We start from the raw sequence: 13,613 nt of genomic DNA, 5'->3' as shown, positions 1-13,613 counted from the left end.
CTAGGCTAGCTGTCTAAATATATAGATGTCTGAGCACTCACAATCTCAGGCAGTGCAACAGGCAAAGGACAGAGGACAGGGAGGGGGGTGTGCTCATACAAAGGTACATGTAGCCAGTTTGGGTTTGGGAAGGTTTGCTGGCTGGATGCCAGGAGAATAAAGCACATCTCTCTCCAGTAAGACCTCTGTGGGTGCTTCCCAGCTCTCAAAAACTTGTCCCTCAGTCAATTCTCTGTTATTATCCAGAAGAGCCATGAGGGGGCTCAGAAACAGCCATAACCTAGCACAGAGAGGCAAAGCAGAGAAAGATGCAGGTGCCTGACAGGCAAAACAACAGCATAGTGACTTGTTCTGATTAGAGTCTTCCAGGCACAGGCAGCATTTGTGAATGACATCATCAAGTTTTCATATCAACACACACCTCTGTGCTCTTTTTTAACAGGAAATTAGGCTAACATGATTTAAAAATCACTTGTCTCTTCACCAATTAATTTGACTTCTTGAGGGGGAAAGTTATATCTCTGGGGGGTTTTTATATCATCACAGAGATAAAAATAGAGATAATGGGATCACATCAGAGATGCTGATCCTAGTATCTCTGAACTTCCTTTTCTGAGGAGCCACTGAGTAGAAGTAGATAAAATTACAGGCTTCTTTAAAACCTTCCAATCTTGTCTCTGGCCTTGTAAGTATATGGTATTTATTAGCTATTCTTAAGGGTGTCAGAATATATTTCTTCTTGGGTTTATATCACACTTCCATTGTCACCCAGCCTACTTGTATATTTTAATATCCACGATGTTCTATTACCCAAGTCTCAAATTCAAATTACACTTGGCAGATAACTTGTGCACAAATACCTTGATTACCCTGTGTGATGGTTGAGAAATGTGTGCATTATAAGCCAAAAGACAGAGAAAAGCTTTTGCATTTCTCTTCCTCCTTATATTGTGGAGCATTCTGTCTTTACCAGCACAAGCACGGAGTAAAGCTCAGACTCTCTTCCTCATGGATGGGCTCCCTGTATTTGAGGATGCCTCCTTGAAGCCAGTGATGGGGATTTCTTAATGCAACTTCATCACTGCTGCATTCTCTGTGCTCTCCCTTCAGGTCTGTTCTGGGTCCTTTACCAGCTCTTTACTAGGAGCCAGCCTCCATCACACAGCCCAGTCACTCCCAGAGGACACTGTCAAGTTTATCTGCAAAGTAACTGGTGGTCATAGTTCACCTACATCCACTGGTACCAAATGTCACCTGGGACCCCCTTTACATACACAGAGATTGGTCTGTATCACCCTTTCTGGGTCTGATATTAATTGGAATCATAGATTTCCTCCAAAAGAAGTATCTACCCACACAGATGCCTGCATGCTGCTGGTGCATGAGCTGGACGACCAACTCAGCAAGTGTTATCACTCACTGCATGGTGTGGGACTGCACCCACAACCATTCCCTCAACCTCTGTCATTTACTGCAGCTGTAATGTGTTGGCAGAAGAATGATCAAAAAATGACATGAACTTTTTGCATGGAGACATGCCAGCTTCTTTGTCTGGACATGGGAAAACAGCAGCCAGAAATGTCAGGAAGTGCTCGATAGGGAAGTGGGGACATCCAAGATGGGGGAAAGGAGAAGGGAGAAAAGCAATTCTAAATGACAAAGGGGAAAGAGGGAATTTTGTATGAAATTGCTGAGTTTACATGTCCTGTGGCAGTTTCCAAGCTTTACCCCAGGATAAGCAACTTTACAGATGCAAAACCCAGAGAAATGGATAAATAAAATGATGTCCAGGTGTGAATTGGGAAGGGCAAAGTAAATGCTGGGAAATCCTTATGAGAGAAATCCATGTGTAGCTGAGAGTCTTTCCCAAACTATCTTCAGTTGAAGACCTGGACAGGAGACAGAAGGGACTGCATATACCTGTGATTTCCAAGGGGCCATTCTAACAGCCACATAGCAGTGTTTTGCTGCAGCCCCTTCTTGCTACTCCAGAGCAATTCAATACAAGTGCAGTCTTTCCGAGAGTTAATGAGAGGTATCATGAACTAGTATAGTACAGAGTATCCTACTTTGTACTATGCTGCCTGTCCCTCCCCAGGTTGTTGCCTCCTCCCTCTAAGGCTGTTAAATGATGTGAAGTAAGCCACACAATTAATAAGCAGCTGGGAGAAGATGCTAAACTGTGGTATATTTATCAAATAAAAGTCAAGTATAAACAAGACCTATTTACAGAAACAAGGGTCTTAAACATACATTCTTAGCGGACACATAGGAAGACCCCTTAGACTTTGTGAAATACAAACAAATTTGGGAGCTGAATTACAGAGTGTGGAAGTGTGGGAATTACTTTGTTATTCTGGGAAAATTATATCTTGTATAAGCGATTTGTTTCTACCTTAAAAACAAAGAACCCCAATAGCAACACTATCGGTAAACTGTCATACCTTTTTTCAGATTATCTGGATGAGGAAGCAGTGGAGATGGGAGATAGCCATGTAAGACAGCTGTTCATTAGCAGGTTTTCAGACTTCAGTATGGACTTTTTTTTCTGGTCTGTTTGATTAATGCCAGCTGATATAAAAATACTTAGACCTATGTACTGCATTTGGCTTCGGAAGGACCAATGTCCTGTTAAACAGTTTTAATCACTGTTTTGATTTAAAAATCAGATAGTAAACTGCACTAGATGCATAAAAAGCATGTTCTAAAAAGGGGTCTCTTGCTGATTTCAAAACATAAGAACATGAAAATGAGTATATTACTACTGATGACATGTCATATAAGTTTATATGACAAAACATTTTCATTTAAGCTGGAGAGCTAAACTTACATTTCAGCCTGCTGAAATGTGTAAGGGTAACAAGACTGTGGGAAAAGCCTGACTATGAAGACAGTGGCCTTGATAGGCAGACAGAAATCCCACCTATTGAGTAATGTGAAAACCAGCAGCTGTAAGGCCAGGTAATAAAAGATGTTTGCTGGTTGGGCATACTTTTGATGTATATTTGTGATATTTTAATTATTGGAGTCATCAGTAAAAGTTTGAAAACACTGGGACTTTTTTTTTGCTGTACTGGATAACTCCAAACAATGACTGTAAGAAGAGGGATTTCTGGAAGAAGCTGTATTACAGGCTTCTATTTGATGTTCAATATTCAAAATAAATAGGACAAATTGTTAAAAGAAACATTTTGGAGGTATCGTCATGGGATGAAAAATCATCCTATATAACCTTGGTCTGTAAGAGAGGTAAGAAATTAAGCTGATCTCTGTCTAGTACCTTGTCTGGCAAATACATCTTGGAGAGCAGGGCTCACAGTACAACAAGCAAAGGAAAAACAGGTGACTCTACTCATCACCCAGGCAAATTCCCTGTGGAAATAAAAACAAAGGAAAAAAAGAAGTTTTTCTCAGTAGTGAGCTCTCTTCTTACAAAGGTGCGTTTTGGAGATGAGTGGTTTTTGGGCTTGGGGCGGGGGGGAGGTTGCCTGTTTTTTGGTTTTTTCTATTCTGTTTCAGTTAACCAAAAGGAAATGGCTCATGCATCATTATTTGACCTGTAGCTGGCACAGCCTCATTGGATAGTTTTTAGCCACTCAGATCTGCTCCACCCCCTCTTGAGGCTGACCCTGACCCTGTGTCTGTAAGGAAGCCCTAAGAAGAACAGTGGTGATGTGGTTGCTGAGCACTTTCTTACTGGCAACTGTTTTTTCTTGTACTTGTATGTGCCCTGCTTATCCTGCTGCCTGCACAGTCGCCAGAGGAAAAGGGGATGTTCTCATAGCTTCTCTGTTTTTTCTCTTTTACTGCCACAGGTGGCTCTGCACAAGACTTGCAGCAAACCCCTATATCCATCACCAAGCCAGAAGGGAAAACAGTGCTAATTAATTGCCATGTCTCCAGTCGTGATTTTAGCAACATTTTTATTCACTGGTACCAAAAGAGGGTCAATGCAGCTCCCAGGCGTGTTGCCTACATGTTCTCCAGCTTTTTCCTTGAAGATCAGTCTGATGAGGGGAAGTTTACTGTTGAGAAGGATCCCAGCAAATCTGTCTGCACCCTTACAGTGAGCAAAGTAACACTGCAAGACTCTGCCACCTACTATTGTGCTAGTTGGGATGCACAGTAGTAGAAAGCCACAAGGGACCTGCACAAAGACATGCTCTACTTTCCAAATAAGAATCTGAAGTGTTCGACAACACGCAAGAACACTGTCACCCTACTTTTCCCAGAAGCCACAGACAGCCAGATATAAAAGATGCTGCTGAGCTTTGCAGATGCACACTACAGCCAGTAGCAGCAGACCTGTTATTTCACTTTGCCAACAAAAAGGGCATTTTTTGGGCCAGGATGGATTGCCTCTGAGTGGGTTTATAAGATGGTAGGTTTGGCTAAAAGCAGGGTCCTACTAAAAGCAGGCAAAATCTTTCTATTCTCACTACCCTTCAAGTTACATCTTTGGAATAAAACCCCTGTTCTGTCATTTGTGTGACAGAATAGAAGGTTATACATAAAAATAAACTTGAAGCACCAATTAAGACTGCAGATGCAATATACCCATTTTGTACTTCTTTGTCACTAGAGGATCTGGTTTTATTTTCTCTTTGTTTTCTTCTTGGAGTTGATCAAATTTTCATTTAGTGTCAATTTCATATACAAGTGTCCTAATTTACTTCAATGGGGCTTCTCATCCTACATAGCATGACTGTAGCCAAGGAATAGGTGTTTTTATTTTTGCAAACAGAAAAACATTTCTTTGAGTTATTTCAGCTCTTTCTGTTTATGGACATATAGATATAGTCATAGATAAAGTCACAGGACCATTGTGTTCCTATCCCAAAGGACCCAGTATTGCCAATCACAAGTATGATGTCTTCAGAGCACACTGAGCACTGGGGCACCAGCTGCATTTCACAGGAGATTGAAAAAACAGATTCCTAGTACAACTGTAGGACAACAGTTACTGAATCTGTGTAAAAATGCTTGGAAAGAAAAAAAAAAGCTGGCTAACATAAGTAAAACGACATGATAACAAGAGGAAAAGGGAAATTGGTTTTGTTTTCTTTCCAAGGGAACTACAAGTGACCTTGTGTCTGAAAAATTGCTTTGAATTGCACAAAATAATTTCTATATTTTGCTTGACCTAATTGTCTTTATTTTAAACTAGGCCTATGGGGGTTGTAAAGCATTTGTGTTTCTTTGCATTGTGATTCTTTCCAGCATTTGGAGAAGCCACTCTGAAGGTGTAGCATCTCACCTTACCTGTGACAAGAAACAGTCACAAACTCAACAATCCTGCTTTTGAGCTCCCAGATGTCTGCTGTATATTTTCCTGTCTTCAATGTTTGATCTGTGTCATGAGCAGTAATTTCACACCCCTCCAATTCATTTAGCTCCATGATTTGAGTTTTATTTTTTTATGTTTTATTGGCAGCCAACCTGAGGAAAAGTCCATTTCTGTTGGGAAGGATGAAAGTCTGACAAGAAAGTCTCACAGATATGTATGCTTTTAATTGTAGAGTCTGAAGAAGGAATAGAGATGGAAGCAAGTTTTGATATAGAAGAAAAGAATTTCTGAGCCAGTCTTACTGGATGGATAACCAAGGAGGCAAAGGGTGTGTTAGATAGAAGGGGCTTTTATGACTTAGAGCAAAGGATAAACCCACCTCAAGCAAGAAGATGTTTTTACCAAGCAGAAAGATACCACAGGCAAACAAGTCAGCAAAGTTGCAAGAAGAAAAAAGGTCTCAGAATTTTCCACTGCATGAAAACTGAAAAACAACTTCTAGCTTAAACTGTAACATATTAATCTCTTTTAGTGCTTGGAGAATAATAAACATGAATATGGTAATTATAGCAGTTATGATAGGCTGTAGATAATAGTTAAGGTATAGACTGGTTCTACTCTATTAAGATGCTAAGCAAAGAAAAGTATATAATGCATTGTAACCAAGGCCAAAGGGTCTCCAGGCCTGCCTGCAGCTGGAGCTGACAGCTCTAGGCACAGGCTCTGTTGCCACGACCCTGGACTGCTGTAACCTCTTGGATGGAATAAACTGCATTTTGGAGAGCCTCCTGGAGTCCCACATCTCTCATTTAGGCTCTTACACATTTCCTTGGTCCGAAAGACCAAGGAAAATCCAGGAGTTGTTTAGAAGATTTCAACTAGTCAAGCAGTGGTAAAATTTGCTTCAGACTACAAAATTACTTTGTAGATGAGTTAAGGTAATTGGAGCGGGGAGGGAGGGAGAGGTTTGTGCTGCTTGTGTAAAGCTATAATCTGACTGTTAATTTAGCAGGGTTCAATCAGGCTGCATTATCTCAGACAACACCTGCCAGGACAACCTCTCCAAAGGCCCAAGTGATAATTTCCTCTCCTCAGTTGCTGTGCTCTGCCCCTGCTGGGAGTGCTGTAAACTTCCTCCTGAGGGCACACACAAGCAAGAGCACTCAGGATGCTGCTGCTTCCTCTCCTGGCCCTGGCTGCAGCCTGGTCTTGTAGGTTCCCTTTGTGACCATGACACAGGGCAGTGGAAGGCAGAATCCCATGTTTATGTGTGTGAATGAATAGCAAGCTAAGAGTATTTGTTCTGTTTTCTCTCTTTCTTTCTAGATGGCCAAGCACAAGTGCTTCTGAAGCAGAGAGAAATATCCATTAACACAGGGCACAAGACAACTGCATCAATGGACTGTATAGCCGAGGGTATTCCTGACCTCCAATATGCAAATGTACATTGGTACCGACACGTACCCGCCAAAGTTCCAGAACGGATTCTGTACATTGGACCAAGTGCAGTTTCTTATGATGACAATTCCTATAGGAACAAGTATTCTTCTTCAAAGAAAGGTACAAACGTCTGCACTTTCACAATCAATGACCTTAACTCCAGTGATGTAGGTTCCTACTACTGTGCCTACTGGCATTTCCACAGAACTAACAGGTGACAGGCAGCCAGTAGAGAAAGCTGCCTGCGCCATGAGGGGAAGGCTTTCTGTCAAACACAGAGAATCATAATTGTACTTTCCTACTTCTAAAACACTCCAACATGTTTATGCTGAGTATGTTTACATGAATATCAGACAAGGAGTAAAGCAAAGATGTGCTACAACTTAGGTGGTATACTGCTCTGTGCTGGGGAAAATGAGCACTCCTGTGGGTGATGGCATTGCAGCTAAATTATATAGTAACACAGATAATCTCTGAACAATACAGGTTCTTTCCCAAATACAGTCTGAGAAAGCAAAAATGAAGAAATATTGGGGAGGGAGCATAGGAGAAGGATATTTGCACTTAAGATCTAGCCTGAAAGGCTTCAAATACAGGTGATGGTGAAGATACAGGTGATACTTATCAGTAGTAACTTCCAACTGAATGGTTATGATGACAATGACTTTCGTAGGCAAGGATATTACACTGTGCAAACCTGAAAAGACTGCTCCAAGAAAGAGTTGTGAAGACCATTTACAAGGACAAGCTGCAGATTAAACCTAGGAACATATAGAAATGATGATACAGCACTGCTCAATCAGCTCTGAGGAGAGCTGCAGTGAAATTTTATGTGGCAAGGGTATTCACAACCCCCATCCATGTGAGTTCTTTTTTTGTTCTTTCATTGTGGATATATCTGCACTACAGGACCTGACACAAACTCATGTATTTATCACAAGGACAAGAGAAGAATATTAACTTTCTGTACCAGTTGTAACATGAGATTTATTTGTGTACAGTGCTATTGACAAAGTCCTAAAAAAGATCCAGAGGATTCTCTCTTTTGGGTCAGAAAATGTGAATTTTTTTCTCAGGGAAGAGCATGATGTATGACAGCTGCTGCCCATGGGACCATTTGCTACAAAGTCTTTGTGGGGCACACTTTCAGCCTTTGGAATCAGGGAAAGTACAAGAAAAAGCAAGGGGCAGCAAATAACTATCTGGTAGAAATGCATGCTTTGCTCTGGTTTTGCCACAGCCACTGAGGCTGTCTTGCAACAGAGTCACCAGCTGTATTTTTCCTATTTGGTGCTACAACCCCATTATCAAGGAAGCCAGGCACTTGCACAGAGGTCCAATCGCCTCACTGCTGGCAAGACACTACTGCCAGAGGAGCTCCTCATTTCATGCAACAGAAATGCAAAGATCTTCAAAAGAAATGTGTCATGGCTAGTCAGTGCAGTCAAACATTTACACGGTATTTTCTGTATCTGTAATTCTTCATGCACAGTGAAATTAACAGCTGCCTGTTTTTTTCTAAGATACCTAAATAGACAGATATAATTAAGTATTCCTAGGCCTGTTCCTATCCAAAGGTGCATAGCTTTGCAGCTTTGGAAGTGCAAAGCTAACCAAAATCCTTCCCCTCAGGAGAGGAGGAGAGACACAGTCCATAGACCAATCTGAAGCAGGCAAAACTTTTTTCTGCCCCTCCATCTCTTTCTGCCTGTCTTGGTTTGAAAGACAGGTGTCTGCTAGGGAAGACAGGACCCTCCCTTGGAATGGAGAACGGAAACTCCCTCCCGCTGAATTATTATAATTTTGAAATTAAGGGGCTCTGAGGCAAAGATATGGGAATAAGAATAACAGTTTTTTACTAATATGTATAACAAGGCACATAAAACAGCAACAACAACTACAGCATCAGTAACAAACAGAACCAGGAACCGGTGACAGCCCGCCGGGCCGCCGGCTCCCCTTCGGTGCAGTTGCGGTCACCGCCGGCAGGGGGCGCTGTTGGCTCCCGGGCAGGGCGCCTGCGCAGATTCCCCACACGGCTGGATGGAAGAGAGGCTTTGCCTCAGGAAACCTGCCGGACCTTGTCCGTCCCGGGGCCCCAGCAGGACTCTTGGAAGCAGCAAGCTGGGACGGCAGCAATGAGCAGAAATTCTGGGGAGGTGGACAAGATGTATCAGGAGCTCTGCAGCAGTAGCTGGAAACTGTGGGATGTCCCGGCAGGGCAGGGGGTGCGGGGCCCAGGAGCAGACGAAAAGAAGCTCCCAGCTGGGTTATGGCAGTGCCAGCGAATTCCTTTTCCAAGCTGCAGGTCCAACCATCCTCCTCCAAAACACAGAGCGAGAGAGAGTTCCCCGCTGCCCCAACCCCTGTCCTTTCACCTGTCCTTTTACCTGCCTCTTTTCTCGCGGTATCTCTGTCCCTCTGGGAGAAACTCCCAAAAAACAGAGGAGTTCCCCCTCCACGCCTCTCAAGCACCCCGCCATCAGTGCTTCTTAGCAACTCAATGGGAAAAAAAATCCACAAGTAACAAGGAAAGAAAAGGAAAGAAAAACCCAACTCCCAACACTGCCCCAAAGCCCCCCCTTTATACTATAAATTTTTGGCCCTTTCCAATGAGATGGAACAATCACATGCCGTAGATGGGGTTTGGTAACTTTGCTGATACATATATCACATCTTCTTCTTCATTTGCATTCCAAGGAACATGAAAGTTAAATATGTCGATTAGAGTGTCACTTACTTTTGGTGAGAATTTATTAACACAAAGGTAAAATAAACAGTTTGGTCTCTCTCCAATGTCTGAGGCAGCCTTTGTTGTCTGATCTTTTCCAGAGAGTTTTTGTGTGCCTTTTCTTCTCATCAGACCAGATTTACAACACAGCTCACCTTTCAGGGTGAAGGGAGGGTGAGCACAAGGGGTGGTACATAGGCACAGGTGCTTCTCTGTGCCACTGAACACAGGGCTGTGAGACCTCCACTTCGCCCCAGGCATCCTTTGGTTGTGAGACCTTGCTCGAGCCAGATGTAAGGGCAGCACAGAGCCCAGGTCATGTTATCCTCAACCAGCCTCATAAATTCCACGCCTACTTAAAGCAACACTGTACAATTCCGTCCATTTGCCATGCTGTTGCGGGCAGATGCCCTCAGGTGGGAAGTAGCCTGACCATCTCTCCATCCTGTCAAGATCCCTGTGAAGGGCTGCACAGCCTTCTGGAGTATCAGCCACTCCTCCCAGCTTCATGCTATCAGTGAACTGAGGAGGCATCTGCCCCTTCCCCCAAGTCATTGATGAACAAGTTAAACAATACTGGACCCAGTATGGAACCTTGCCAGACACTACAGGCCTAGTTAAGGCTTAGTTGGGGCTGTTCAGCCTGGACACAAAAATGCTTAGGGGAGACCTTATTGAAGCCTTCCAGTATCTAAAGGGCACTTACATAAATCTTTACATGGGTAGAGAGTGATAGAAGAAGGGGGAAGAGTTTTAAACTGAAAGAGCTTTTGAGTAGATCTTAGGAAGAAATTCTTTACTCTGAGAGTCGTGAGGCACTAGAACAGACAACCTAGAGAAGATCTAGATGTTCTATCCCTTGTAATGTCTTCAAAGCCAGGTTGGATGGGCCCCTGAACAACCTGACCTAGAGGGTGACATCCCTGCATATGTAGGGATGAGAGGGGTAGAGGTGAGAGCTCGATGATCTTTAAGGTCCCTCCCAACCCAAAGCATTCTATTATTCTGTGATTCTCCGAAGTTCTAAGGAAAGGTGAAACATTCTTCTGGGACATCTTTGAGGTGTCTGAGGAGAGGAAAACATTCTTGGGAAGGGCCAGGCTGAACAACTTGAGTATGCTCAGTAGGTAAGTCTGATATAAGTCTAGTAGTAGACAGAGGAAGAAGTTTTTTTCAGATTGAGTATTTTTTGTCCTTTCTATGCTGCTTCTGCCATGGTTTAGCTTGTCAGTAAATTTAACACCCTCTGTGGTAGTGTGTTGAAGAACGACCATTGGATGCGCTGAATTGAGTAATTTCCTCCTCCCAGTCATTTGATGATTTGTCCACCTGAAGGGCTTTATAACATTTCTATTTATTTCATTTTCAGGTCTAATCTGCACAGGCAATATGTTGCTGTTTCCAGTCCTTCTTGCAACTTCATTTTGGTCCTGTAAGACCTTTTTCCTCTTCTCTCTCCTTCCTGTCTACAGTGAACATAAGCCTTTTTCCAAACTCCAGGAGTTTCTCCCCTCATGCAATTTCTCTGCTTTCACTTCCAGGTGTAGACATGCAGTCAGTGCCAGTGCAAACCCCAGAGATGCAGATGCAGATGAAGGGCATGTCTGCCAGCATGTCATGTCAACTGGGAGAGAAAAATGTTGTGCATTGGTACAGGCAGCTTCCCGGACAGCCGCCAAAGAGGATACTGTACGAGACTGGAGGGACAGCTGTTTTTGAGGACAACAATGATAGAAATAGATTTCAAGTTCGGAATCATCCTACTCAGCCTGTGTATGATCTTGTGATAAATTCTTTAACCCCGAGGGATTCTGGCACTTACTACTGTGCATACTGGTTTTACCACAGCATAAGTTTGGCAAAGATAAGCCTTACAAAAAGACTCTTTGTTGTGCTCTGAACCGCAAGCTGTGAACTCTGCTAAAAATTCAAATACTTCCTTATTCCACCCCTTTCATGATTTTCTGCAGCACGAGAGGAAAAACAAAGCCTTATGACAAGTGTTAAATATCTGATGTTGACAATCAGTGTATCATTTCTGTCCTCAGATTTTTCTGCAATATCCAGAAAGTGAAGCCTTCCTGTCACTTTAAGATAAATATATGAAACATTGCTCCTAAAATGAAGTCTATATTTTACTGAAAGCACTCACCTGACAGTGACACAGTCTCTGTGTGTCAGTTATAGATTTCCCTTCTCTGTTCTCTGCAGCATTCTCAGAGCAACATTTCTTCATCCCTTAGTATTTTCTCTTGAAAAAAAGCAGGAATAGGAAAGAAGGGGGGAAGACCAGCTGATCTTGCACATCCTCCTTCATATTTTCCTTTTGCCTTCCTTTGCATCTCAGTCACTAAAAAGTCCTACAATGGCACAGAAAACCTAATTTTTTCATCACGATTCCTCATTTGATATGTCCAAGGCATAAATTGAAATCCTCAGCCACGAGCTGTACCACAGACAAGCAAATACTCCCAGAGCCTTTGGATTAAGTGTGCTGAGTTTTAGAAATCAGATTCTACAAAGACTGGTTCCAGGAAAGCTGGCATTTTCCTGAAAGCTAGGTCAAAACACTGAGATACTTTTATGTCTTACATTTCCTGGATTGGAGTGCACATGTTCAGTATCTTTTAAAAATGAGCACACATACCTCCACGGTGATGGATTTTTAGTTCTACAGGCTCTGAACATTTTTTGCTAAAGCTTCTATGTGATTTAAGTATATAACATCTTGCTATGGATGTTTCTGTCTTCCTCAACTATTTGAAAAATAGGTTGTGGTACATGTGACCTGTGATGTTAACTTCAGTCAGCCTGCCTTTTGTCATTGTATTGTGGCATCTGAGAATTCCTCACAACCAGTCTAGGAGGTTTCAGGAGTCAGCTGGCAGCAACTTCCTGACATGGATGATTGGGCAGCCAATAAGGACCTTGTTGTGGATGGAAAGGTAAGGGCAGCCTTTGCTGCAGTGACTATGAGCCAATGGCATTCAACTCCTGAGAGAAGGCAGCAGGGCAAAAGGCAGGACCTCAGCCCTGGACTTCAGGAGAGTAGCCTTTAAAATTCTTCAGAGATCTGCTTGGAAACATCACTGTGAATACAACCCTGAAGTGTCCAGGAATGCTAGTTGATATCCAAGAATCTTCTCAAGTTCAAGAAAGGTCCAGTCTGACACCTAGGAAACCAAATAGAGGCAACAGGAGTTTCTCAAGAGTGAGCAAAAATCTGCTGACTTCTGGACAGAGAAGAGCTTCATAAAAATGAAGTATAAAAGAGGTGGAATCAGGGGCTGGTGATCCAGGAGGAGTATGGAGCTGCTGTTCAACCATGCAGGAATGGACTTAAGAAAGCAATAAACCAGCTAGAATTGAATTTGGCAAATGAGGTAAAGGGGAACAAGAAAGGATTCTAAATACAGCAGCAGCAAAAGAAACACTAGGGAAAGCTGCTGGATGGGGCAGGGAAACTGGTGATGTATGACATGGAAAAACCTGAGGTACTCAGTATTTCCTTTGCCTCAGCATTTACCCATAAAATGGCCTTCAGGTATCCCAGACACCTGAGACCAGATGGAAAGTTTGGAGCAAGAAAGATATAGCCTTTGGTGGAGGAGGATCAGCCTGGGCTCATCAGTCACAGGGGAGACCCCACAGCAGCAAACCCACTCTTCAAGATGTCTCTCTGCAATGGTTGTTGACAATAGATGTTCTCTTTTATTTTCCAGCCTTTTTTCCAAGAATTGTTTGCATCTCAGCTAAGCTATGAAACTGAAATCCTGTGGCTATGCATTTCCTCCCGCACCCCAAATCAAAGCAAAGGCAAGTCCCAACAGTCAAGTTTCTGCAGTCACTGCAGTCACTGCAGGTTGATGGTCTTCAGCTTTGGTGGAGGGCAATACCAGCACAGGGGCACCCTGGGCACTTCTGCACCTTGCATCTAGGTGATTAAGCTGAAGCAGCAAAAGGCAGTCCTCACCTGCTCTGAGACTGTGCACCTCTCTGCACCTCTCAGGTGAGATGCAATCACTGCCCACCAGGGTAACCTCCTGGCTGAAACCTTCACTCCACCATACATATCTGGACATGCTCTTGGTTGCAACCTTTTCTCAGTCACTTTGACTGAGTTTTATAGGGCCACAATCCTTGGATTTTATCAAT

This window comes from Molothrus aeneus, chromosome 1 (genome assembly GCF_037042795.1).
Source record: "Molothrus aeneus isolate 106 chromosome 1, BPBGC_Maene_1.0, whole genome shotgun sequence".
Taxonomy (NCBI): Eukaryota; Metazoa; Chordata; class Aves; order Passeriformes; family Icteridae; genus Molothrus; species Molothrus aeneus.
This window is presented reverse-complemented; position numbering follows the sequence as displayed.